Source organism: Theropithecus gelada, chromosome 2 (assembly GCF_003255815.1).
Source record: "Theropithecus gelada isolate Dixy chromosome 2, Tgel_1.0, whole genome shotgun sequence".
In the NCBI taxonomy this organism is placed as follows: domain Eukaryota; kingdom Metazoa; phylum Chordata; class Mammalia; order Primates; family Cercopithecidae; genus Theropithecus; species Theropithecus gelada.
Window position 1 is genome coordinate 24,088,629 of NC_037669.1, and position 23,776 is coordinate 24,112,404.

General features: G+C 33.7%; 1 pseudogene; it reads left to right on the forward strand.

The window, feature by feature from the left end:
* The first annotated feature begins 201 nt into the window (after positions 1-201).
* LOC112618438 overlaps positions 202-23,776 on the forward strand; it is a 63,800-nt pseudogene continuing 40,225 nt past the window's right edge.

The following is a 23,776-nucleotide window of genomic DNA, read 5'->3' on the forward strand; positions in this document are numbered from 1 at the left end:
ACATTTGTGGTGATTTTCAGTAAGCTCTCTTGTCTCCCAAAAAATTACCTAAAATGAACCTATTGATATCTAAAGTTACAAATTAGATGCTTACTCTTTTGATTTTGGCTCAGTGCTTTGACTTTCATTTTCATTAAAATGCAAATATCCTAAGGATGAAGCTTACTATTTTATTCACTCATTTAAGCCTTCCTGTAGACAATGGATATACAGTCAATACTTGTTAATTCACACTGTCAGGTGATTTATTAAGAGAGAACATGATTGATTTTTAGAGGAAAAGAGAGAAATAATCAATTTCTAATAAGGCAAATCATGCTGACGGAGCAAATAAGTAAAATTGGGAAAGACGTTCATAAAGACAGGTTAACTTATTTCACAACTTTGATCTTGATTCCAGAGAAAACAGAATGATAACATAAACTAAATTCTGTATTATAGTACAAAAAATGAGTATCAGAGACAGTTAATACTAGAACATGTTTTTTATATATCGGTTACTAAACATTTTGAATGAAATATAAGGAATCACTTTTTTGTTGGACAGTTGTATGAATTTATACGCATACATAGACTCTTATAACCTCTATCACTCACAGGAGCGGAATAATTCTAACACATAAAAAATGCTTGCATCCAGACTCTTCTCCTCACCCACCCAATGCAACCATTTATCTTCTCTATGACGCTGTGTTTTTACCTTTTTCCACTTTAGTTACAAGTGGAATCATACAGTATGTAAAACATTTTCAGATTGGCCTTTTACATTTTAGCACAATGCAGTTGAGATTTATCCGTGTTGTTGCCTGTATACATATATTTTTTTCCTTTTTGTTGTTGAATAGTATTTCATTGTGTAATGTTAAAGAACATAGTGCACATGATGTGTTAAAGGCAATAGGAAAGACTTTATTCCAGGGGAGCCTATTATGATATGTATAAAAAAAATGGGAATGAGGTATTATAGTAGGGAAGAAAGATTGGGCTTGCCTCTGAATATAGTAAGGACAAGTGGAGGCATATAGTCAATGAGCAGGGATGGAGTCAGTGGGTGGAAAATTACTAAGAGCAAACATTGGGGGTAAGGAGAATTTTAGCTAAACCAACTTGACAAGATTCTTGCTGAAGGTAGATGAGAGTGATTAGATATCAAGGATGAGGGATTGGGAATTTGAGCAGACATCAAGGATGGTCAGTTACCAACAGTGGGGCTTTTTGGCTAAACTGACCAAGCAGGATTCTTGCTGAAACCGGACTAAACAAACAGAGCCACTGGGACCAGGATTGGAACCTTGTGAGAAAGAGGATTCTGAGGAACCTGACAAATGTTCTGGTCAACAGAAAGGGTCTTTGCCAGTAGATGTACCAAAGTCTATTCATCCATTCACCCACTGAAGGACATCTAGACCTACAATTTTTATCAATGATGGATATAACTGTTATGAACACTTATTTAAAGGATTTTGTGTGCATGTAATTTTCATTTGTCTAGGATAAATAACTAGAAGTAGGATTGCTAGGTCAATTAATTTGTAAGTCAATCAGTGTTATTAATTGATTAATTATCAGTGTTTATATGAATAACCAAAAGATGAATAAAACATTATAATGTTAATTCATGTATAGAAATCACTTGAAAAAATTAGTATTTATTTATTACATACACTCCCAGTGAATTAGAAGTCTCTCATTGCATCAGAATCTACTAAGTGTAGCCTTTCTTTTATAAGAAGACATGGCTAGCTCTCTGGAGATGATGTATTTCCACTCATTTTTTTTTTTTTTCCCATGTATCCTGATGTGCATCCAGTAGTTCAGATTCAAATTTGTTATAATACAGGTTATAATACAAGTTAAATAAATAAAGGAGTAATAAAAGAATATTGGTTCTTGTTCAGTTATTCCCAGGCTTTGCTGGCTTGGGATATATATTTTAAAAAAAGACAAAAGAGGAAGAAATTGAATTTGATGTTTTGAGCTATATAATGAAATAGAGTTTTGATCTATTTCTTTTCAAAATAACATATATTTTGCTTGTTTAGAAAGTCAGAGCTAAGATGGTGCTCTATTTACTTAGCCGTATGACTCCAGGCTCTTACTCCACGAAACCCTAAAATTCATCACCCAGCTACACAGTACTGAAAATATAAAATTCTATTTTTGGTAGTTTAAACAGAAAAAAAAAAAATCACAATAGCATGCTGTTTAGGATTAGGGTATTCATTTCAACCATTCACTTAACAAATATTATTGATAATGTAGTATGTGGCAAGAATATCATAAGGACTAGCATATTGTTTTTTGAATATAAGCTATTTGATATTACTTTCCCCAATTACTTCTTTAGAGCCTTCAACACCATTGTTATGCTGGTTATTACAGGATGAGCCAGTTAAGTATTTGTTAGTTCTGTAGATTTTTCAAAAATACATTTGAATTTGCTAACAAATGGGTATATATTAGAGATACTTGGTAGTATGCCATTTTTCTTCTTCATTAATATGCACTCAATTTCACTTCTATCATCTATTGTTCTGTTTTATATTAAAGGAATCTTGATTCCTGAGCACTTAAAAATTAAATTTTCTAGACTCTCCTGCCAAATGACTCTCCTGCCAACTGAATTTTAGTTAGTGTTAGCAGTGGGAGAATTTATTCACTTACATATTTATATGTTTACTACTTTTATTTTAGAATAATTATATTTTCACAGTAATTTGCAAAAATAAATAAATAAATAAATAAAGAGAAGCCCAATGTAGTCTTTACTCATTTGTTTTTTCTAATTATCTCACTTTACATAATTCTGGTACAATATCAAAACCAGAGATTTGACATTTGTAAAATGTGTATATAGCTCCATTTCACGTTATCACATATGTAGATTTATGCAACAATCACAGGATGAAAATAAAATACAATTTCATCACCACCAAGATCATCCTCATTTTATCTGTGTGTAGTCACTCCTCACTCACCCCTTCCTCCACCATCCGCTCATCCCCAGCTCCCCCAACAATGAATATGTTTGTCATATACATATATATCATTTTGCCATTTCAAGAATGGTATCGTAACGGAATTGTACATAATGTAACTTTTTAGAATTTGTTTATTTCACTCAGCATAAAGTCCTTAAAATCACTGATAGGATTTTCAGAGGAGAGATTGACTTCAGTGCCTTTGATGTTCCAGAAGCAGTATCAAGGGGTGATTGCCAGCAGCTGCTGGCTACGGCTTTCGGTAGCTCTGAAGGCTGGAAGAAAGAGCAGTTGCAGGCCTCAGAAGCCTTTGGAGGTTCTGACGCTGGCAATTTCCAGCAGGCTCAGTGTCACATGCACCTTGAACTCTGGAAACACCATCTTCCTTCCTCTGTTTTTTCTAGCTGTCTTGGATGGGAGAAATGTCTTGAAATTATCTCTTAGTTGAATGTCTCCTTTTTTCTCCTTCTACCTTTCTAATACCTTTGTAACCAGCATTTAATATTTTTTGTATTAATTTCCTAACATGACTTCTCTTTTCCTGGGGAACCCTGATAGAGCATAATCAAACAGTACTGATGTTAAGGAGCTAACCACGTACGGTACTGTAAAAGCATACTGATAGCATCCATAGTGTTGCTAATATTAATAATAAAATAGTTGTTTGTATTGGGAATATATTTTATGCTAGGCATTTTGCATAATAGCTACCTTTCACATAGCTTACACACATAAGAGGCAATAAAAAAAAAGTGAAGAAGAGTAATGTTACGCCAGCTTTGAACATAACCCTTTGGTAATTGTAGAAAAGCATTTTCCATGTGAATTTGATGAATAAAAAATTAAAGTCAATGCTCTGAGTCAATTCTTTTGAAGCTAACCTACCTCACGTGACAACTCACTTAGAAGTCCAATGGCCATGCAACTGTCAATATGGTTAAGTTTTTGATGTTTAATGACAGAAGTCAAACATGCTGCCAATCAAATGGCCTGGTGCTATATGCTCACATTGTAAAATACTGCCCTGTCAGGAATTTCAGACGCCAAGTCCAATTCAATATTCTTTAACTTGTGAAAAATACTTTTGGCACTATACTTTATGTGTGCTGAAAAGTCATTCTCAATATGAATAGTTTGGTGTTGCCATTTGAGGCCTTGTGCAGCTGGCAACTTTGGTTTCCTACACAGCTTAGAATGCCAATGATGCCAATGGCCTAGTTTAATAATTGATTACCTTTGTGAAAGAAACTTTATGTTTTGCTTTGAATTGCTATACTTTTTTACAAAGCCCTCTCTAAAAGAAAGAAAATTGCATTAAAATCCCCTAATTTATTAAAAAACAAAGTTTTTATTCTTCCGGGAAAAAAATTACATATTTCTTAATAACCTTTAGTTATCTAAATCTTATTAATCAGTTACTGTGATTATTACTTAATAATTTCCTCATGAATTTTAAGTGATAACTCTACCCTAGACTGAGTTATTTCTAACAGGAATTGTACTTCATAATAATTATATCATATGTTTTATATTTATATTTTACATCATTTTTGTTTTTGAAATTGGTTAAGCAATGTTGAATATGTATATTTGTATATGTAGAATATGTATATTCTAACCATGTGTATAAGTTTCTTGGAGACAAATATAACTATATTGGTATTTGTGTATACAAACTCTTGCACTAACAAAATCTTACACTAACTTGTATCTTTCTGTGTTTAAATATTCAAAATTACAAATTTAATAGTGAACTGAGAAAGCCTTCCTGCTTGGACTGGAGAATTATGCATCATCGAAATATTCAAGCTCCTTTGATCATGGATTCCATCTGATTTAGGTGTTCTCTTTGCTTTATTAGCTAGTGATGAAACTGGATTGTATTTATTCAACAAATACTGAGTCTGTACTAAATCCCCAGGAGGAAATAAAGCACTCAAGGTGACAAAGAACACCCCTACCCTCATAAAACTTTGATTCAAAAGAGTATTTTTTTATATATATATATAAGAAAATATTAAATGAAAAGATAATTATTGTCTTATTTTACATCTTAAAAATATATTTATCTTAAACTATATATTTTATATAAAAAATACAATTTATCATGAAAATAATGTCAGAGTTAGTCACAGAAATATAATGATTTGAGGAGGAGTGATTTTAAATCAGTTTTTAAGTATATCCTCTTTAGAAGACATAATATTTAAGCTGAGAAGTGAATTAATTTTTAAATAACCAGCACGTTATCAGCACAAAGTCCTGGAGGAAGGAATATGCTTGAATGACTTGGAAAAGGCAAGTGGGCATTTTGTGTGTGTGTGTGTGTGTGTGTGTGTGTGTGTGCGCGTGTGTCTGTTTTGATTTTGAGTTAGAGTTAGTAGATTTTATACCAAGAGCAATATGAATATTTTTTTTTGGTTTTGTATAAGGAAGTAATCTTTTCTTATTTAAATTTGTAATAAAGGATCTGTATGGTGTTGTGGAAAAAGAACTGGAGGTGGCAAAACAACGATTTCTTTAGTCCAGGAAAGAAGTAATGGTCATTTAGGATGGCAGCAATGAATATAAAGAGAAACAAGCTCTTAAAAATATTTGCTGATGATAAGAAATAGAAAGGCGGCGTGTTAATAAATACTTTAGGCAAACCTAATGGGAAAGCTCCTTAAAAATGTTCAGAAAATTTCCATTTATGTCAAACTTTACTAATTGTAACTCAAATCTTGCTTAATTAAATCATCTCAACAGTTATATGAAATAATTATTCTTACCCTACTCTGTAGATGAATTCACTGAACTTCAAGAATATTAAGCCAATGTCTGAAGATCACAAAAATTTCTTTAAGGCAGAGTCTGTAAGGTAAGATAAAGTTCAAAAACCTATGTTGACTATGCGGTAGATAAACTACCAAACACAATTTGGATCAAGTGTTTTGGCAACCGGAGATTACTGAGATGGAAGATGTTTTTAACGTTAAAGTTGCTTCTAACTATGCATAACTAAAATAAACTATCTGTGCTTTATGATACAAATTAGCAAAATTCCCATTTTTTAAAAAAACCTTACTTTTATAAAGTCATTTTATATGTGTGTGGTTTTTTTTTTTTTTTCTTACATAGAAGCTCATGCCATTCTCCTGCCTCAGCCTCCTGAATAGCTGGGACTACAGACGCCCGGCACCACGCCCCACTAATTTTGTTTTTTGTATTTTTAGTAGAGATGGGGTTTCACTGTGTTAACCAGGATGGTCTCGATCTCCTGACCTCGTGATCTGCCTGCCTCGGCTTCCCAAAGTACTGAGATTACAGGCATGAGCCACCGCACCTGGCCTAAATTTTTTTAAATGACCGGAAAAATTCGTTCTTCATCACCACATAATTTAATGCTGTGAAAATGTGGGGTTTAATGTAAAATGTTTAGCAAGGGATTAATTAGCAAGTTAACCTTGGATAGTATTGATATTGTTATATGTATGTTAGTTATTAATTATTAAGCACTTCTTAAGCGTTACTTTCCACAGTTCTTGCATTTACTTTTTAAAATTATACTATGAGATAGAAAATATGTCGGTTTTCCAATGAGGATATTAAGATGAAAGCTCAAAAAAAAAAAAAAAAAAAGTTAACCTTCTATGTAAAAAAAAAATTCATATAAAATGATTTTATCTGTATCCTGTGGAAAGAGTTATAGTGGTTAGATTCACATTTGTTTTGACTTGTCTAAAAATACATCTTTTCTTGTATATGCTTAATTCATTTTATTCATGCAAATATACCCACAGCCTAATAATAATACTTGTGGAATTATGTCTAATAGTGCCTTTTGTTTGTGGAATATAGAAAACCTAAAACGTTTTACATGTATAGTCATAAAACAGCAAAACTTAGTATATAGAACTATAAATGTTAAATTACTTGAAAATATATTTTGAAAAATGCACAAATTCTAAGTGTACAATTCAACAAATTTTTCCCAAATTAATACACTCCTGTGACTGCCACCCAGGTCAAAAAAGGAAATACTGCCATCAAACTGGAAGCCTCTGCCTCCCTGCCTCCCTTTCAACATCAGTATCTTCACTTAAAAAATGTATGGTTAGTTTAGCTTATTCTGGGTCTCTATATAAATATAACCATTTAGCATTCATTATTTTGTTATGGCTTATTTCACCCAACATTATGTTTGTGAGACCATTCAAGTAGTGCATATTCGTTTAGTTCATTCTCATATACGGTTTTTAAACACGTGGCAATTCAAGCTCATATTCTACTTTTGTTAACCATTTGGGCTGTGTCCAATTTGGGCCTGCTACAGATAATTTTCTATATGGCAACCCAATTGACAAAACATTTATAAAATAGTTTATTCTCTACTGCTCTGCTGTGTCATCTTTGCATGAAGGAAAAGTTCACATGAGGCATTTCAGGCTCACCATTCCATCTGATGGTTCTTTTTTTTTTAACCTCGCGTGAATATTACACTATCATAATAACTTTCCTTTTATATTAAGTCTTGATATTCAGTAGAATAACGTTATACATTTTTTTCCCCTTTCCTTTAAAAGATATACTATTCTTGGCTTTTGGGTTTCTAATAATTTAAATATTTGCCAATTTTAATAAAAGTTACTCACACATTTGTTCAGGTGTTCTTGGATTCTATAGATCAATATTAAAGAACTGTTATCTCTCCAATACTAAGTCTTTCAATCTATAGATGTGGCATATTTCCCTATGTGTTTAATTATTTAAAACAAATGTCCTCAATATTTTATATTTTCAGAAGTCTTTCACATCTTATCCTTATTTACATATTTCTAGGTATTTGATCTTTTAATGCTGTTCCAAATGGTTGTGTGTGTGTGTGTGAATGTGTGTATTCTTGTTTGGTTAGAACCTAGAAATGCAATCAAGATTTTATTGATCTTATATCTAGAAATATTGTAAAAGTCATTTAAAACTCATTTATTAGACCTAACGATTAGCTTATAGGGTGTTTGGATCAACTATATATAGAAACATCTATATTATTCATTATGGCCTTTTAATCTTTATTGATATGATTTATTGTGTTTTTCTTATAATTCCACTGGCTAGCACTGCCAATGCAATATCAACTAGAAATGATGACAATAGGCTTTCATGTTCATTCCTAATCTTAGAGGAAATTCAGAATTTCATCATGCAGAGTAATGTTTGCTGTAATATTATGCTATCTATAGAATAGCATTTGTCTAGCATTTCTTGAATAAGCCTTTTTTTGTGTGTGTTGTGCATTTTATTTATCAGTATATTTAATTTGCTTACATTTTGTTTGGATTTTGCAACTATGCTTGTGATAATAAAACAATTTCTAAATGATGACCTCAGATTTTTATATCAAGGAAATACTGTCTTTAGAAAGACTGTATTGTGAGGAATACTGAATCTCTTCTCTGAAATAGTTCATGTGGGTTGGCCATTATTTGTTTCTTCTATTTGAAATTGTCACCTACTCTGACACCTTAACCTTAATGTATCTTTGTGGCTTCATTTTTCTGGTCAAGATTCTGTTACATTAATATGTAATAGTTCAAATAAGAATATCCCTTTTTTTCTGTCATTTTTTATTGTTATGCCTTTATTCTTATACGAATTTTTACTTTTTAACTTTAAAATTCATTGGCATTCGTTTTTTGCAAGATTCCTTTTTGATTTTTAAAATATCTCTAATATCCACAGTCATATCCCTTATTTCTTATTGATATTGTCTATTTAATCTCCACTCTTTGTCTTTGTCCCTCTCTCCCTCTTTGTTCATTCTTATCTATTGAAGAGTCATCAGTTTTTCCTGTCTATTAAAAAAAAACCCAACTTTTCTTAAGCATTTCTTTTTATAAATGTGTTGCATTTTTCCTTTTGTTTATTCTCAATTCTTTTATTGAGTTAAATTTGGTCTTTTTTTCCTGCTATTTTGAGATGGATTCCTACATAATCTATTTCCTGGCTTTCTTGTTTTTTAATACATTCATTTCAATCTGACATAACTTTGGTTGCACCCCATAATTTGAATACATTATGTATTCTTGTACTATTTAGTAGAAAATATTTTCTAATTACCATTGTGACTTTTTCCCTGAGCTATGGACTATTTAGAAGAAAGCATTTACATTCGTAAACATATGGTGGTTCTTAAGTTATATTTAGTTATGCCTTTCTATCTTCCATTGTTCTGTAATTTGAATAATTATGAAAGATTTAAAACTTTGAACTATGTCAACATTTGCTTACTGGAATAACATATGGTAATGTTTTATTAATGCTTCATGAGCACACAAAAAAGATGTGTTTTCTGCAATTGTTGAAGTAGGCTTCCATAGATGAAAATTGTATTGATTTTCATATCAATGTGTTCAAATATTTATATTCCCACACATTTTTGGTATAATTGCCATACCAGCTACTGAAAAAGGTATGTTAAGTCTCCCACTATAATTGTAGGTTTTTATATTTATCTATTTTTTTTCAAACTTTATCTGTTGTGGTAGTAGGATATTATAAGAATACAGATTTAAAACTGTTTTTACTTTCTTGATTAAATAGTTTACCATAATGAAATTTCCCTCTATCTTTACTCTTTTTATTTAAATTCAACTGTATCTGATGTACCACTCTATCAATTTCCTTTGGTTAATGTCTTAGTTTGTTCAGGAAGCTATAATTAAATATCTTAAGACTGGGTTGTTTATAAACAACAGAAATTTATTTCTTACAACTGGAAGGTGAAAAGTCCAAGATTAAAGTGCCAGCAGCTTTGGTGTCTGGTGAAGGCTTGCCCTCTGCTTCATAGATAGCAACTTTTACTGTACTCTTACGTGGTGGAAGAGGGGATGGAGCTAGTTTAAGTCTCTTTTATAAGGCCACTAATCACACTCATGAGAGTGGAGCTCTTATGACTTAAATTCCCAAAGGCACCACCTCTTAACAATATTACATTGGGAATTAGGTCCCTGTATATGAATTTTGGAAGGACACCAACATTCAGGCTATAGCAGGTAGTATTTGCAAGGTATTGGATTTTCTCTCTTTACTTTAAGTGTTATTATTTTATATTATATATTTATTTTCATAAAATAAAATTGATTCTCTTAAGTGTGATAATTAGTTTCTGTTAATTGAACCATAAATTTCTATTTTATTTAATGTAATTTCTGATAATTTAAGGTTTAAATCAACCATTTCAGTATATTTTATTTATTCTCCTTCTTGCGTATTTATCTTAAATTTAGGACTTGACCAATTGGATCTAACAAACATCTACAGAGAATTCCACCCAGCAATTACAGAATATACATTCTTCTCAACTGCATGTAGAACATATTCTAAGATAAAATAGTCATAAATCAAGCCTCAATAAATTCAAAAAAAATGAAATCATACCAAGCAAAATCTTGAACCACAGTGCAATAAGAATAGAAATCAATACCAGGCCAGGCGTGGTGGCTCACACCTGTAATCCCAGAGCTTTGGGAGGCCGAGATGGGTGGATCATGAGGTCAAGAGATCGAGACCATCCAGGCCAACGTGGTGAAACCCCATTTCTACTAAAAATACAAAAACTAGCTGGGCGTGCTGGCGCATGCCTGTAATCCCAACTACTCGGGAGACTGAGGCTGGAGAATCACTTGAACTTGGGAGGTGGGGGTTATGGTGAGCCAAGATTGTGCCACTGCACTCCAGCCTGGTGACAGAGCGAGACTCCATCTCAAAAACAAATAAATAAAATCAGTACCAAGCTATCTAAAAACTACACAAATACATGGAAGTTAGACAACTTACTCCTGAGTAATTCCTGGATGAATATCAAAATTAAGGTAGGAATTTTAAAATTCTTTGAAATTAATGAGGGAGAGAGGAAATTTACTAAAATTTCTTGGATACAGTCAAAGCAGTGTTAAGAGGAAAGTTTATAGGCCAGCCTAAATGCCTTCATTAAGAATTTATAAAGGCCTTAAATTAATAGTGTAACTTTACACCTAAAGGAAGTAGAAAAAAGAGCAAACCAATCTCAAAGCTAGTAGAAGAAAAGAAATAAATAAAGTTAGAGAAGAACTTAGTGATATCACTATGCAAAAATCTGTACAAAAGATCGATAAAACAAAGAGGTTGTTCTTTGACAAAAGTCAATAAGATTGAATAGGCCCAGAGCTAGATTAGCAAAGAAAAAGAAAGATCCAAATATCTAAATATGCACAATCAGAATCAACAAAGGTAATAACACAATTGATCCAACAAAAATACAAAAGAATCTCTGTGACTGCTATGAACAACACTATGCACATAATCTAGGATATTTAGAAGAAAAGGATAAATTTCTGGAAGCACAATGGCCCCCAAAATTGAATCAGGAAGAGAATGAAATCCTGAATAGACTAATATCAACTTCTAAAATTGACTCAATGATAAAGAACCCACCAACCAACCAAAAAAAGCCCTGGACCAGATAGATTCACAGCACTGAATTCTACTAGACTTACAAAGAAGAACTGATACCAATTATATTAAACATTTCAAAAAAAAGTTGAGGAAGAAGGGCCTCTTCCTAATTCATTCTATGAAATTAGCATCAGTCTGATACCAAAATCCGGCAAAGACACAATGAAAAAAGAAAATTTCAGACCAATATCTCTCATGAACCTAGACACAAAAATCTGCAGCAAAATACCAGCAAAATAAATCCAGTAGCACATCAAAAAGTTAATACAACACAATCAAGTAAGCAAGTTGGCTGTATTCCTGGGATGCAAGTCTGGTTCAACACATGTAAATCAATGAATGTGATTCACTACATAAACAGGATCAAAAGCAAAAATCATACGATCATCTCAATAAATGCAGAAAACATTTTTGATAAAATTCAACATATATTTTAGATAAAAAACCTCCAAAGAGTAGGCATTAAAGGAATATACCTAAAAATAATAAGAGCCTTCTATGACAGCCAATGTCATACTGAATTGGCAAAAGCTCAAACCATTTTTCTTGAAAACTGGAACAAGACAAGGATGTCCAATCTATTCACTTCTATTCAATACAGTACTGGAAGTCCTTGACAGAGCAATCAGACAAGAGAAAAAATTAAAAGGCATCAAAATATTAAAAGAAGAAGTCAAACTATCTCTTTTTGCTGCTAGAAAATACTAAAGACTCTGCAAAAAGGCTCCTAGAATAGATAAGTTACTTTAGTAAAGTTTCAGAATACAAAATAAATGTACAAAAATCAGTAGCATTTCTATACACCAACAATATTCACACTGAGAGTGCAATCAATAACACAATTAAACTTGTAATAGTCACAAAGAAAATGAAATATCTAAGAAAACAGATAACCAAGGAGGAGGAAAAAGAGCTCTACAAAGAAAACTACAAAATGCTGCTGAAAGAAATCAGATATGACACAAATAAATGCAAAATCATTCTATGCTCATGGATAGGAAAAATCAATATTATAAAATGGCCATAATGCCCAAAGCAATTTACAGATTCAATGCTATTCCCATCAAACTAGTGATGTCATTCTTCACAGAATTAGAAAAAGTTATTCTAAAATTCAGATGGAATAAAAAATGAGGCTGAATAGCCAAAGGAATCCTAAGCAAAAATAACAAAGCTGGAGGCATCACACTACTCAACATCAAACAATACTATAAAGCCACAGTTACCAAATCAGCATGGTACCAGAACAGACAGATAGACCAATGGAACAGAATAGAAAACTCAGTCATAAAGCCACACACTTACAACTATCTGATCTTTGATGAGGCCAACAAAGACAAGCAATGGAGAAAGGGCTCCCTATTCAATAAACAGTGCTGGAATAACTGACTAGCCATATGCAGAAGACTGAAGCTCAACCCCTACCTTTCATCATATACAAAAATGAACTCTAAATGGATCAAAGATTTAAACATTAGACCTCAAAGTATACAAATTCTGGAAGACAACCTAGAAAATACTCTTCAACATTGGCCTTGGTAAAGAGTCTTTGACTAAGTCCCCAAAAGCAATTGCAAAAAAAAAAAAATAATAATAATAACAATAATAATAAAATAAATAAGTAAATAAATAAATAAGAAATATATAAAGTGAAACTTAAACCAAAGAGCTTCTGCACATCAAAATAAACTGTCAACAGAACAAATGACCTACAGATATTTGAAAACCATGTATCTGAAAAAGGCCTAAAATCTAGAATCTGCAGGAAACTTTAACAAATCCACATGTGAAAAACAACCCCATTAAAAAATGGACAGAGGACATGAACAGACACTTCTTAAAATGGGACATATAAGTGTCCAACAAACATACGAAAAAATGCTCAGTTTCACTAATCATAAGAGAAATTCAATTCAAAACCACAATAAGATACTATCTCACACCAGTCAGCGTGTCTATTATTAAAAAGACAAAAAAAAAAAAAAAAAAAAAAAAAAAAAAAAAACACCAAACAAACAGATGTTGGAGAAGCTGCAGAGAAAAGGAAATGCTTATACATTTTTGGTGGGCATGTAAATTAGTTCAGTCACTGTGGAAAGCAGTTTGGAGATTTATCAGATTACTTAAAACAGAATTATCATTCAACCCAGCAATCCCATTACTGGATATATATCTGAAAGAGAATAAATAACTACCCAAAAGACACATGCATTTGCATGTTCACTGTAGCAAAGATATGGAATTGCCCATCAATGGTAGATTGGATAAGAAAAATATGGTACATGTACACCAAGGAATACTATGCAGCCATAAAAAGGCATAAAATCATGTCCTTTGCAAGAACATGCATGGAGCTGGAGGCCATTATCTTAAGCAAATTAACACAGGAACAGTAAATCAAATACCACATGTTGTCACTTATAAGTGGGAGCTAAACATTGAGCACATATTGACATAAATATGGGGACAATAGACACTGTGGTCTACTAGAGTAGTGGGAAGTGGGGAAGTGAGTTAGAAAAATGACCTATCAGGTACTGTGCTCATTACCTGGGTGACAGGATCCATACTCCAAACCTCAGCAACAAACAATATTCCCATGTAACGAATCTGCACATATACTCCAAGTATGAAAAATAAAAGTTGAAATAAAAATATATATTTTTCTTTCCCATTCTAGTCTTTTTATATTTACCTATTCTTTTAGCATTATTGTTGTCATTACCAGAATAGATTGTATACTGTTGTCTTATCAAAGTCTAATAAAAATATTTATACCTTAATCTGAAAATTGCAAGACCTTAGATCATTATCTTTCTCTTTCTCTGAACTTATACTATCTTGCTGGCATATGCTTTAAGTTCTATCAGATGTTACTCTCATTGTTTTAAGCAGTTAATCAATTTAGATTTAACAAAATATTTATCTTGTATGTATTCTTCATTTTTTCCTAAATGTATTATCTGATTTTTTTTTCAGGTATATATCTCTCATATAAATATGTATGTGTGTTTATCATATACAGAAATATATGTGTATACGTATGTCTTATTTTATTTTACATTCACTTTTTGAAACAATTTGCTAAAATTCTAAGCTGCAAGTTTCTTCCCTCTTAACATTTTGAATATCATATTCAATCATGTTCATGTCTATCATTTCCTCCGAAAAGTTGTGTGTTAATATTGTCATTGAATGCATGGGGCAAATTAAATGGGGTGTTAAAACTAAATCTTCCATTTAGATATAATTACTTATACCAACTCAATTTTAAGACAAGTGTAAAGTTTTTCATTCACCTGTGACAAGTAAAAACATACACATACACATACACACACACACACACACACACACACACACAAGGACTTTTACAATTCAGCAGCTCTGTGAAATTCAGAGTTAAAAGTACATAGAAATAAAAATAATTTTACATATATTGTACTTTAAAATATTCTTAAGTGATTCTATTTCTTGTTAAGATGTAGAGTGATGGGAAGGCCTGTGTTCTCATGGTAGCAAAAAGAAAAAAAAATGGATGAAATAAATATTATCCTTTTAAATCGGAAGAGTTGTGGCTTCAAGGTAACCCAAGGTTCTGATTCCAGAGAGGAAAACCTCTTCCACAGGTGAACACAGAGTAGCAGATGCTTTCATAGTTGAGAAAAAACAAACAAACAAACTATTTTTCTTATAGGTAGTTCAGATAGGTAGTGGACGACACAGAAATTGTAGTAAAAATTTGAAATAGCCAGAAAGATTAGAGTACAAAAAGCTTCAAAATAAAATTATTCAACCTAACAAATCCCCCTTCCTGAATTTGGCTGAAATAGTAGCAGTGGCTGGAAATCAGAGAGAATTTATGAAGTCTTGATGATTTTCAGAGAGATTCACTCATAGACCCAGATACAAAGTTCTATGAGAGCTCTCCAATAACATTCCAGTTCAAATATTTACAAGATTAAAAAGATCAGTCCCAGAAACTATAATGTGAGAGAACGGGATTTGTGGTAGCAATGGGTAAAAGTAATCTAATGAAGGCAGCTCCTAAATGGTACAATCTGGAAGTTTAGCTCTGCATTGTAGCTACCACACAAAAGAGAAGACTTAGGAGTTTGGGAATACCTATTTTTAGAAGTCATATATTAGTTCCCTTTATACTTTTATTTTATACCCATTTCCAGGAAAAAAAGTAGAAAGTGAGACGTATGGAAAAATGGGAATTTCGATACATAATTAGGAGAAAAAATAGTCCATAGAAGCTAACCCACAAATGACCCAGATAGAGGCATTAACTTTTAAACAATGATTATAAAATATCAATTATATCTTAATTCATATTAAATATATGTTATAGTCTCAAGGAGGAAAACGAACTGGGTGTTTTCACTACTGGGCAATGTGGTACATGTAATGCTTCTTCCCTCAGTAGTAAATATTTTTTCTCCTTACCCCATTTTCAATTATATTGCTACAGAAAAGAACAGGGTGAGGACCATTTCGGTAGGGAATAGAACATGAGATAGGAAGTTCCTTTAAAATCAGAAGAAGCAAAACTGCTTCTTCCATCACTTTTCAAGTATTGAAGGAGGACAGAAGTTGTAGTAGGGTAAGAGAGTCAGATCGGACTATGGTCCTAATCTCTGAAATTTGAAAAGGTTGTTCTACAAATGTGCGTGTTTGTTTGGAGGAAATACAACTGGATTAGTGCCCTTCATCGCTGATAGATTTACCAACACTTAGCTCCATTTAGCATGAAGTGGGCACTATTGTGCAGGAAGAGTAAGGTAAGGTAGTTTTACTTATTCCCCTTATTTGCAAGTGGTTAAAGTTGATCAAGAAATTCCTAAATGCTATAAGAAGGCAGCATGGAATTCTAAGGTTAAAAGGGCCAAAATGTGAAGGTCCTTTGAATCCAGAAGCAGATTTCTATGCTGCCAGGCTTCAGTAATCAGTGTCACATCTCAAAAGTTTTGCTAAAACGAACCATAACTTGACAAACACGAATTAAGGGATCAAAACTGATCAGCCATTTTGCATCAGAGAAGAGCAAGAAATTATGAGGTCCCTAACTGAATACACTTCATCTTTCACTGACTTCTGTGGAGTTATATAAACCACTCTTGGTAACTACTGCCCATGTAGAGAAGACTATGGTAGAAACATGGAAAAATCCAGAGACTGTTAACTTGAAGAGACCAAGATACCATTAATGAACAATTTTTTAGTTGTTTGTTTTCTTGTTTTAAACCCACCAATCCATACTTGGGAGTTATGAACGAGACCAATCCAGTTGTTGGAAAACCAACAAACAAAATAAGTACACAGCAAACATGTACTACATTATCATTGCCCATTTGTGAAGTAGAAAGTTGACATCAGTAACTTTATAATGTACTATTGAAACAACTGCAGCAGAATCTTATAAAATAATTTTATTTTTTAATACATGTGGGATTTCCTTTCAAGAATTAGTTGATAGTCTAAAGAGTACACTCTAAAATGGCAGTAAGTTGCTTTTGATGTTTAGCAAGTGAGACAAAAATGAAAAAAGAAAAACTATGCCTTTAATACAATCTCTAGCTTTGTTCCAGTCTCCTAGTATAACATTGAGAATTGGATAAATAGACTTCCAGTGAGTTTGTTTCCATCACATCATCAGGAGAAGGACATTCAGTGAAAAACAAAAGCAGACCTTCAGTAATGCAGGGCTCAGGGCAAGGACACATTTTACCCAGGTATATGGATAGTGCTGACTCTCCAGCAGTACAATGCTTCTGTGATAATACTAATGGGCACTGGGGGGTGGAAACATGAAGATGTTGAAAAAGAAGAATAGTAGAGTCTCAGCTAGGAATGTGAGACATATTACACTTTTATAACACAGAGTAAAGCCAAAGGCAGAAGAATATTAATTCTGTGAGTTTACAGCTGGGATGATTCAAGCTTATAAATGCTTCTTATTAGGCCACTGGCAATCTGAAGTTATAACATTATGTGGCTTTAACATCAAATAGTGCACTACTACTAATAACATATTTTCATAATTTCTCACCAGCTTACATTGAGTTATCACATTTTTTATATTTCTTAGGTGAATTTACCAACATGTGAATTGTTTTCCTCTCAAAAGAAAGTGCAACCTATGATAAGATACTCTTCTAACAGAAAATATGATAAACTGAACTTTATGTAATCAGTCTTGAAAAATCTGAGCCTTAACTCATCCTGCCTGTTTTCTGCATATATTAAAAATATAATTCATTTTTTAACCTCTGAGATAACTGAGGTATAAAGAGATTCAATCATTTACTCTAGTTAACAAAGCAAGCCAATAATGTGATTTTTAATCCAAAGTGAGCTTTTCTAATTTTCATAGTTATTTTACCACCAATAAAAATAATCACGTTCCAGCCTGCCAGCTCTGGAGAGTCCAGCTGGTCTGAACGAGAAGATTTCCCCCACAATACAGCACAGCTGCTCTATCAACAAGCAGCCAGACTACTTCTTTAAGTGGGTCCCTGATCCTGTTCCTCGTGACTGGATGAGTCCTCCCAACAGGGGTCTCCACACACTATGTACAGGAGTGTTTGGGCCAGCAACAGGTCAGTACCCTCCTGAAATGGAGCTCTCAGGGGAAGGAATAGGGTGCCATCTTTTCTGTTCCACAGACTTCACTGGTGATACCTCCAGGTATGGGAAAACAAGGCCTCCAGGGACTGGAGTGGACCCCTAGCAAACCACAGGAGACCTATGGAAGACTGGCCTGACTGTTAAAAGAGAAACAAACAAACAGAAAATAACAATAATATTAACAACAACAACAACAAAAACCCCATAAAAAAACCATTTAAAAGTCAGCAATCTCAAATATAAAAGGTAGATAAGCCTACCAAGATGAGAAAGAATCCATGAAAAAACGCTGAAAAGTAAAAAATCCAGAGTACCTCTTCTCTTCCATATGACTGTAACACATCTCCAGCAAGGTCAGAGGACTAGACTGAGGCAGAGATGGCAGAACTGGCAGAAGTAGGCTTCAGAAGGTGGGTAACAATGAACATTGCTGAGCTAAAGGAGCATGTTGTAATCCAAAGCAAAGAAGCTAAGCATCATGATAAAACAATACGGGAGATTATAACCAGAATAAGCAGATTAGAGAGGAGAATAACCAACCTGATGGAATTCGAAAACACAGAACATCAAATGCAATCACGAGCATCAATAGCAGAATAGACCAAGTGGAGGAAAGAATCTCCGAGCCTAAAGACTATCTTTCTGAAATAAAACAGGCAGACAATAACAGGGAATAAAGAATGAAAATAAATAAAGAAAACCTCAGAGAAATTTGGGATTATGTTTAAAAAAAAAAAAAAAAACCACGAAACTGTGACTCATTGCAGCACTGAAATAGACAGGAAGACCAGAACCAAGTTGAAATACATACTTAAATATATCATCCAGGAGACCTTCTTCAACCTAGCAAGATAGACCAACATTCAAATTCAGGAAATCCAGAGAATCCCAGTAAGATACTCTGCAAGAAGATGAGCCTTATGACACATAATCACCAGATTCTCCAAGGTGGAAATAAAAGAAAAAATGGTAAGATCAGCCAGAGGGAAAGGCCAGGTAACCTACAAAAGGAAGTCTATTAGACTAACAGTGGGCATCTTAGAAGAAACCTTACAAGCCAGAAGAGATTGGCAACCAATATTCAGCATTCTTAAGAAAAGAATTTCCAACCAAGAAATTCGTATCTGGCCAAACTAAGCTTCATAAGAGAAGGAGAAATAAGATTATTTTAAGATAAGCAAATGCTGAGGGAATTTGTCATCACCATCCCTGCCCTGCAAGAGCTACTGAAGGGATATGGAAACAAAAAGCCATTGTCAGCAACTACAAAAACACACTGAAGTTCACAGACCAGTGCGACTATGAAGCAACCACATAAACCAGTCTCCACAATAACAAGCTAGCATCATGATAGCAGGATCAAAATCACACATAACAATACTAACCTTAAATGTAAATTGGCTAAATGACCCAATTAAAAGACAAAATGGCAAACTGGATAAAGAGCCAAGACTCATCAGTATGCTGTCTTCAAAAGACCTGTCTCACATGTAAAGATCCACATACACTCAAACTAAAAAGATTGAGGAAAATTTATACAGCAAATGGAAAACAGAAAAAAGCACGAGTCTTAATCCTAGTTTCTGACAGAATAGACTTTAAACCAACAAAAATCAAAAAAAGACAAAACAGAGCATCACATATCAGTAAAGGGTTCAATTTAACAGGAAGACTTAACTATTCTAAATACATATGCACCCAATACAGAAGCACCCTGTTTATAAAGCAAGTTCCTAGAGACCTACAAAGAGACTTAGACTTCCATACAGTAATATTGGTAGACTTTAACACCCCACTGACAATATTAGACAGATGATAAAGACAGAAAATTAACAAACATATTCAGAACCTGAACTGAGTTCTGGATCAAGTGGACCTGATAGATATCTACAGAATTTTCCATTCAAAAACAACAGAATATATATTCTTCACATTGCCACATGGCACTTCCTCTAAAACTGATCACATAATCAAAAGTAAAACATTCCTCAGCAAATGCAAAATAACTGAAATCATAAAAAACAGTCTCTCAGACCACAGGATAATCAAGTTAGAACTCAAGATTAAAAAATTCACTCAAAACCACACAACTACATGGAATTTGAACAACCTGCTCCTGAATGACTCCTGGGTAAATAATGAAAATCAGGCGGAAATAAAGAACTTCTCTGAAACTAATGCAAACAAAGGCAACATACCAGTATCCCTGTGATCCAGCTAAAGCAGTGTTAAGAGGGAAATGTATGGCACTAAACACCGAGATCCAAAAGCTAGAAAGATCTCAAATTAACAATGTAACATCATAACTAAAAGAACTAGAGAACCAAGAGAAAACAAATCCTAACGCTAGCAGAAAACAAGAAAAGTCAAGATCAGAGTGGAACAGAAGAAGGTAGACACACAAAAAAACCTTCAAAAATCAATGAATCCAGGAGATGTTTTTTGAAAAAAAATTAATAAAATAGATCACTAGCTAGACTAATAAAGGAGAAAGCAGAAAAGAATCAAATAAACAAAATCAGAATCAACAAGAGGGATATCACAACTAACCCACCAGAAATACAAACAACCATCAGAGAATACTATAAACATCTCTATGCATGTGAACTAGAAAATCTAGAAGAGGCCAGGTGCAGGGGCTCACACCGGTAATCCTAGCACTTTGAGAAGTTGAGGCGGGCAGATCATGAGGTCAGGAAATTGAGATCATCCTGGCTAACACGGTAAAACCCCGTCTCTACTAAAAATAGAAAAATTAGCCAGGCCTGGTGGCGGGTGCGTGCAATCCCAGCTACTCGGGAGGCTCAGGCAGGAGAATGGCATGAACCCGGGAGGCGGACCGTGCAGTGAGCCGAGATTGTACCACTGCACTCCAGCCTGGGCAACAGAGCGAGACTCCATCTAAAAAAAAAAAAAAGAAAAAAAAGACAATCTGGAAGAAATGGATAAATTCCTGGACACATACATCCTGGCAAGACTGAATCAAGAAGACATTGAATCTCTGAATAGATCAATAATGAGTTCTGAAATTAATTAAGGCAGTAATAAATAGCCTACCAACCAGAAAAAGTCCAGGACCAGAAGTATTTACAGCTGAATTCTACCAGAGGTACAAAGAAGAGCTAGTACTATTTCTACTGTAAGGATTCCAAACAATTGAAAAGGAGGGACTCCACCCTAACTTATTTTATGAGACCAGCATGATCATGATACAAAAACCTGGCAGAGAAACAACAACAACAACAAAAACTTCAGGCCAATATCCCTGATGAACATCAATGCAAAAATCCCCAACAAAATACTGGCAAACCGAATCCAGCAGCATGTAAAAAGCCTTTCCACTATGGTCAAGTTCGGTTTCATCCCCAGGATGCAAGGTTGGTTCAACATACACAAATTGAAAAATTTAATTTAATATATAAACAGAACTAAAGATGAAAACCACATGATTAACTCAATAGATGCAGAAAAGGCCTTTGATAAAATTCAACATCCATTCATGTTAAAAACTCTCAATAAACTAGGTATTGAAGAAAATTACCTCAAAATAATAAGAGCTATATATGAAAAACCCACAACCAATATCACAGTGAATAGACAAAAGCTGAAACATTCCCCAAGAAAAACAGCACAAGGCAAGGATGACCTCTTTCACCACTCCTATTTAACACAGTATTGAAAAGTCTGGCCAGTGCAATCAGGTATGAGAAAAAAATAAAAGATATTTAAATAGGAAGAGAGAAAGTAAAATTATCTTTATTTGCAGATGGCATGATCCTATACTAAGAAAATCCCATTGTCTCAGTCCAAAAGCATCTTAGACTGAGAAGCAACTTGAGCAGTGTCTCAGGATGCAAAATCAATGTGAAAAATTGCTATCATTTCTATATCTATACATCAACAACAGGCCAACAGCCAAACCAAAAAAGAGCCCATATAGCCAAGACAATCTTAAGCAAATAGAACAAAAGTGGAGGCATCATGCTACACAACTTCAAACTATACTACAAAGCTACAGTAACCAAAACAGCATGGTACTGGTACAAAAACAGACACATAGACCAGTGGAACAGAATAGAGAACTCAGAAATAAGACCTCACACCTACAACAATCTGATCTTCAACAAACCTGACATAAACAAGCAATGGGGAAAGGACTCCCTATTTAATAAATGGTGCTGAGAGAACTGGTTAGCCATATGCAGAAAATTGAAACCAGACCCCTTCTTTACATCTTATACAAAAATTAACTCAACATGGAGTAAAGACTTAAATGTAAAACACAAAACTATAAAAACCTTAGAAAAAGATCTAGGACATATAACTTTCAGGACATAGGGATGAACAAAAATTTCATAATGAAAACGTCAAAAGCAATTGCAACAAAAACAAAACTTGACATGGGATCTAATTAAACTAAAGAACTTCTGCACAGTAAAAGAAACCATCATTACAGCGAACAGACAACCTACAGAATGGAAAAATATTTTGTAATGTATCCAGCTGACAAAGGTCTAATATCCAGTCTACAAGGAACTTAAACAAATTTACAAGAAAAAAACAAACAACTCCATTAAAAAGTGGGCAAAGGACATAAACAGAAATTCTCCCAAAGAAGACATACATGTGGCCAACAAATATATGAAAAAAAGCTCAACATCACTGATCATTAGAGAAATACAAATCAAAACCACAATGAGATACTATCTCTCACCAGTCAGAGTGCTGATTATTAAAAAGTCCAAAAACAATAGATGCTGGTGAGATTGCAAAGGAAAGGGAAACTTTTACACTGTTGGTGGGAGTGTAAATTAGTTCAACCATTTGTGGAAGACAGTGTGCCAATTCCTCAAAGATCTAGAGGCAGAAATACCATCTGACTCAGCAATCCCATTACTGGGTATATGCTCAAAGGAATATAAATCATTCTATTACAAAGATACATGCATGCTTATGTTTACTGTAGCACCACTCACAATAGAAAAGACATGGAATCAACCCAAATGTCCATCAATGATAGACTGAATAATAAAAATGTGGTCCATATATACCATGGAATACATAAAAGGAAATGAGATCATGTCCTTTGCAGGGACACAGATGGAGCTGGGAGCCATTATACTCAGCAAACTAAAGCAGGAACAGAAAACCAAACACCACATGTTGTCACTTATAAGTGGGAGCTGAATGATAAGAACACATGGACACATGGCGGGGAAGGGGGTGGGAGTGGGAGGGAGAGCATCTGGAAGAATAATTGACGGATGCTGGCCTTAACACAGAGGTGATCGGATAATCCGTGCAGCAAACCACCATGGCCCACATTTACGTATGTAACAAACCTGCACAACCTGCATAGGTTTCCCAGAACTTAAAATAAAAGTTAAGGGAAAAATAAATCTTAAAAACAAGAAATAACACTTTTTGAGTACAACATACGCTATTTGAGTGATGGGTACACTGAAAACCCAGACATCACCACTCTACAATTCATCCATGTAACCAAAACCACTTGTATTTCTAAAACTATTCAAATAAAAACAGTTTAAAGAAAAAAAATAGAAATTTTGGATTCATTTACTATGCACATCATCCCTCTTATTGGCATCAGTATGTTCAAATTACATCTTGACTGCTTAACCCAGAGGAAATGAACAAAAGACATTTTAATAGACGCTGTATAAAATTTG